The sequence below is a fragment of the Chenopodium album genome, chromosome 13 (assembly GCF_948465745.1).
Source record: "Chenopodium album chromosome 13, dcCheAlbu1.1, whole genome shotgun sequence".
In the NCBI taxonomy this organism is placed as follows: domain Eukaryota; kingdom Viridiplantae; phylum Streptophyta; class Magnoliopsida; order Caryophyllales; family Amaranthaceae; genus Chenopodium; species Chenopodium album.
In genome coordinates this window covers 39,177,947-39,184,151 of record NC_137846.1, presented here as the reverse complement: position 1 = coordinate 39,184,151, position 6,205 = coordinate 39,177,947, and the positions used below count along the sequence as shown (strand labels likewise).

Genomic DNA, 6,205 nt, shown 5'->3' with positions numbered 1-6,205 from the left:
TTCTCCATATTCTCTTAGGGCTGTATAATTGTGATTGTGGCCTTGAATTCCTTGCACTTTTTCAATCTCTTTCTCTATTTTTTGCTGCTTTCGATTCTTGATTCGCTCAAGAAATGTTGATTTTGGGGGTTTTAATTTTTGTGAATCTTAATTCGGAATTGATTTAGATTTTGGGGGTTTTTAAATCCTGTGAATCAATCGTTATTATTTGGTGCTTATATTCGAAATTGTGAAGAGATTTCCTCACTATTGTTGTTGTTGTTGTTGTTGTAATTGTTCATCGCTTAGGGTTCGGCAATTTCTTTGATGTGTTGCTACCTACGGTGCTAAAATCGCTGAACAACCTCTCCCATGCTCTAATCCAGATGTTTGCGATGTTCTTACCACTATTTCGAACAACAGGTAACTGATCCGTTTAATTGATGTATGATTTTTTGTATGCGAATCAGTAAATTGTTAGGGTTCTTAAATTTATTGTGGGTTTTCAATATTTTGTGGGTTTTATTTTTAATAATTTATTTGCACAATTATGCTTCTAGGTTGTAATCTAAAATGGGATTAATGTCAATTTTGTTGTTTTTAATGAATTTTTTGTGGGATTTAGGTATTTCAAGTTCAAGTGAGTTATGTGAAAGAACTAAAGACGTAAGAGGAAATGTGGGAAAGGAACATTGGAGTTGTGGTAAGATTTACAACATATGCTATGATCTTGGTGGGTTCTTTGTGTATATGATCTTGGCAGCTGCTGGCTGGGTGGCGGTAGAATTATTGCCTCATTGTGTAATTCAATCAATAGGTGTTAAATGGTTGTTAGAATAGTTTATATTCTTGGTGGGTTCTTGTTTTTCTAGCATTAATGTACTCTTAGTGAAGGTTTCGATCACGTTTAGAAGATTGATGCATTATTAAATCAAATCTAATACCTACCTGCCTTAATTGATACATGCATGAACAATGAAGCTACTAACTTCTAATTGTTTTTATTTAGATTGAGATTGCCTTCCAAGATTGTAAATATGATAAAATAGCTACTTGCTTTCAATCTCATCTGTATATCCGGTTATTTTATTTTTTATTCACCTGTAGGAACTTAGGATGTGTTCCCCATGCATCTTTGTGAAACATCTGAAATCAACTATCCAAAGAAAAAGTGCAAATTTGATTAGAGTAGCAAGCACCTGACATGATTTGATTGTGGTAAGAAACTATACTATCTTTGCTTCATTATATTATGATTGTGCTTAATTGTAAGTCACTGATATGCAGTGGTCTCTATGTATTGATCACTACCATGTTAAATCCTAGTAATACTATAAATTAAATAATCAAAGTTATCTAATGAACTAAGAATGAATACCCTACAAGCCAACGTGGAAGAAACTTTTTGATAACTAATCCTTGACGCTTATTAGCCTTGTAGCCACCATGTCAACTTGTTTACTTGTTTTTTAGCACTTTATTGCTGAACATCATGTATATGTGGTTATGATTTTGCAATCCACGAGAAGTCAATTTTACTGCCTCTTTTGCTGGCAAGTATATTGGCTCTTGAAGAACCTTTGGTTTTTTAATGGTTAATTTATTTTGGGTTATTCTTGATGTTTCCATTCCTATGTCGTGACCAGATTGTTTTGGCATACATCACACTCTTCTCTGTCTTCAACCTCCTCTTTTATACTACCAGGAAGATAGACTCAGGGAAGATCAAATCAATTTTGACCTTCAAATCATTAGTCATGAATCATGAGCCTTCTTGTTTTTTGCTCTTTCATGCCCTACATAGTTTACATGGTAATGAATCCTCCGAAAAGGTATCCTTTCCTATTCAAAGCTATAATTATGTTTGTTTTTCCTTCTTTCAGTTTGTTTTTTATGATTTCCTTACCCTTATTTCTTAAGTTCCGGTCAATTTATTAATAGTGTACTAGGCTTTTCTTGTATGACTATACCATGTACATTAGTAAAAGTCGCTATGAGTATTCGAAAAATATCCAAGGAGAATTGACCTTAGAGTCCTTGCTGGCTTCTCTTAGTTATTGTTGCTTGGTCGCATTATGATTGTTTGCTACATGATCCTATGTTTTATACTCATAAAGCATAATAAGGTAAAAAAAAAAAAAATGACTTCCCCAGGTTGTCCCACTTTATTTATGTACTTCTTAAAAGTCATATTTCATACATTAATATATCTTCCTTCTATTTCTTAATATGATGCAGAGTACTCTTTCTGTTATTGCTCTAAAAATAAGGAATAAGGATGGGAGTATGAGGTTGTGTATTGTCTTTAATGTTGGAATGGTTGTTTGATTAGACTTTTTTATTTTGTACCTTATTGAAACGTAAACTAGTATTATTGTTTTGTTTGCTAGTATTTTATACCAAAACAGAGCATTTGATCAAAGCAAAGTTGAATGGCCCATCTAAAACCTTACATTTCTAATATTTCATATGCCTTCTTAATTTTATTAGTTGTTTATTATGCAATAGTTGTAAATATTAGTTGTGAGTTTTCTCTCCATTTGGTGATTAGAGTTGCATAATTATTTTGAGATAGTTGCATAATTATTTTGAGCCTTCACTGATTGACATTAATGCTAGAAACTTCTGTCTAATCCCTGGTGTATTGCACAGTGGTGTGTATATATATATATATATATATATATATATATATATATATATATATATATATATATATATATATATAGATATATATTATATATATACACTACTACAAAAAAGGGCTTATAGAACCGTTAGTATCGGCCTTATAGAACGCCTTAGAACCGTTCTTCTGCTAAGCGATGTATAAAGTATATAGAACGATTCAAATAGGCGTTTTATATAATGTATGATAGAGAACGGTTCATAGTCACAACCGTTCTCTTTCCCCTTCTTAAATTAGAAAAATAATAAAGGAAAACAAAACGGGTAGGCTGCTTAACCGTACTATATTTCAATGAAAAAGAGAACGGTCATGTTAGATAACCGTTCTCTAATGTGTATTTTCTAAATAAAAAAAAAACCGTCAATTTCTCGCTGTATTTCTGTGGTATTTTCTACACAAATATTATATCGTTATACACCGTATTACAATGTTATACGTATGGAATCTATAAAATGATTCAAATGAATTAAAACCAACTTCATCATATACTCACACAAAGTATAATACAATTCACAGATTTGATTTGATAATCATAAACCAAAATATCGACATTACAAAAGCTAATTAATAGATATATTCATTCCCACTCCATAAGTCCATTGTCCATAGCTAATGATACCAACTTTACTTTAATTGAAATTGATTATCTCCTTCGTATGAAAGAGCACTTTCCACTTCAAATCCTTATAAATTAAGTGTTCCTGCACCAATAATTGTATAATTAGATCTAAAAATTCAACGATTCAAATAAATTCAATAATCTAGAACATGCAATATAAAAGGTTTAAACCTAATAAACTTTGCCTTCATCTACTTAATGTAATTAGCCAGTACTTGCAGAATTAAAGCCAATTCTAAAATGAATAACGAGAGACTTTAATCTTCAAACATTCAAACTACGATTAGATAGAATTTATGTGAATAAAAACAATACTTAAATTTCAGATCTAAAATTTATTCAAAATTTTATTATTGCTCATATGTGTATATTACCTCAACAATGGATTATTATCACCACCTGTTTTGATTACACCTGTTTCGATTACAGGCATTGCTTCATTGGACTTTTGTTTTAATTTATCATTTTCTGATTCATGCTTCAGTACATGCTTGAACGGTGACGAATTGGTCCTCCATTGTCGCTGCTATAATGAAATATTTGCACCCTTATGCGCTATTACGTCGGGGTTTTTTATTGGTGGGTGTTCTTCAACTTCTCCATATCTGAATCCAAAATGAACTCTGAAAATATTGGATGTTTATTTTAATTGAATTTGATTTGAGAATTTGGTATGCGGGAAGAAGTTTGAGCCAACTATAATTAGATCTGTGGAAGGAAGAGAGAGAGGAAATTTTTTAACAAGAGGATGAGAGAGAAAACATGGGCGGCGGTTGAGTTTGAAAAACTCGAAATAGAGGAGTGTTGTTAGGGTTTATACTCGTACTTTTTTTTTTGAATACGGGTAATGATAAAATATGGAGGAAAATGGAACGGTTGCGTGAGGAGCGTTCTATATTGAAAAGACATATTTTTCCTTTTTAGAAATAGAGAACGGTTAACTATGCTAACCGTTGTATGTGTATTAACATACAGGACGCCTTTAATATAAATGCGTTCTATATTCTTCGAGAGAACGCCTACCTTTGATAACCGTTCTATATTTTACGATCTCTAATCTAGTTTTTGGTGTAGTGATATATATATATTATTTTTAGTCTTTTGGTGCTCCTTTAATAAACTGCATAATACATAGGTTTATTATAGCTTATATCTTTGATAATTTTACATACACTTCAAATGACTACAATTTAGCCAAATGAGTTGATAAAACTCAAGTTACATAGGTTATTTCATCTTTTTTGAGTTTATCATTATTGATTTTTAATTGTGTTTAGGTCAGTCTCTAATCTATTGTTGTTTATTGTAGGTGTTTTGGAGGAAAATGCATGGCTAATTTAGTCTATTTGAGTCGTTCGTGATGCTGCTCATAATTGTTGTCCTTGGGCTCTTTTGTTGTGTTTCTTTAGAAGCCTTGTAATTTTTTTTATTTGTAATTAATGTATACAACACAATTGACATAGATTTTATTACAATACATAATAGTTTGTATATCAATTTGGCAAATTACAATTTTTTTTTATTTAAAGAAATGACTATTTGCAACTGGCATAGTCCTTAGCCAGTTGCTAATATTACTTTTTTTTATTAAATAAATGACTATTAGCAGCTGGGCTAGAATTACGCCAGCTATAATAAACACTATTAGCAGCTAGCCTAGAATTACGCCAGCTGCAAATAACGACTATTAGCAGCTGGCTTAGTATTATGCCAGTTGCGAATAAGAACTATTAGCAACTGACAAGTGTTCGTTGCTAATGATATTAGCAATTGTAGCCTCCGCAATAGCAGCCCCGCATGTCAGTTGCTAAAAGTCACTTTTTGCCAGTTGCTAATAGCATTTTTTCCACTAGTGTCCGTTCCTTCTTGAACCTCCACCATTTCTACATGCTTTATTCCCATTGTCATTGGAGGAGTTTTCACCAAAATTCATTTGAGATGCATTGAAATTTTTAAGCCCATCAGAAGTGACAGTATAAGCAACACTTGTTCCCCGATGACGTGGGGAAAACTAGGTCTTTGACTAATCCTCCCTAAGTCAAACTAAATTTATAAACACTTAACAAACCTAAATACAAGTATAGAGGTAAGTCAACCGTCGACCCCAAAGGAACGGTTATGTCCAATTGCTTTCAATGTGCCCCTAAGCTAGGTCGAAGTCGAAGGTAAAGAAGTAACTCCAACAACTAACAAACAAACAACCAAAGAAATCCAAACCATCGATAATTGCAATTCCTAAATCAATTGGTCGTATCATTAGCAATTATAATCCAATCTAGCATAATTCTCAAGGCCTAATCAAATTACACACATGCAAACTTACATTAATCACTTTAATCTCAACAATCAATCAACACAATTCCCAAATTAATCACAATCAATAAATCATACAAGTTTCACCCAATCCCTAGCCAAACAAATACTCAAGAATCAACAAATTATCAAGAACAATTACACTAATAAAGATCAAACATCAAAATCAAACCAAACAAACATAAAATTAAACAAAGCAATAAAATAAGATAGAGTTAGAAATGCTCATTGAGAATAGAGAAAATCTTCAACACAATTGTCACCCTTGTATCATCAATTTCTCAAATCACCATCGAAATCTCTCACTTTCTCTCTCTAAATCTACTCTTAAACTAACCCTAAAACTAGAGAGAGAAACTCTCAACTAAGCTAAAATTATGATCAAAATTATGTCTATATCTTCCTACAAAAATCGAGTTTAAAATAGATATTATAAGAGGCGCAAAACGAAATCGGAAAACCCACGCTTGCACGCCCGCGCACATGGGCTGCGCGCCCGCGTCTTTCTGGGTTTCTTCTGACTTCTTTGATGCTCAATGCGTTCACAAAAGGGTCTTTGAGTGCACGCAGTATGATGATGATAGACACTAAGCATGGAAGATTCAAAT

General features: G+C 32.3%; 1 long non-coding RNA gene across 6 annotated transcripts; it reads left to right on the top strand.

Moving 5' to 3' along the window:
• LOC145576635 (uncharacterized) lies at positions 1-4,781 on the top strand. Of its 6 annotated transcripts, none has more exons than XR_014098505.1 (5): positions 1-402; positions 605-682; positions 1,087-1,197; positions 3,769-3,863; positions 4,594-4,781. It is a non-coding gene; the product is annotated as an uncharacterized LOC145576635 (long non-coding RNA). The 6 variants fall into 6 exon arrangements; XR_014098503.1 differs by lacking the exon at positions 3,769-3,863 and adding an exon at positions 1,626-1,811; XR_014098507.1 differs by lacking the exon at positions 3,769-3,863.
• The last annotated feature ends 1,424 nt before the right edge of the window (positions 4,782-6,205 follow it).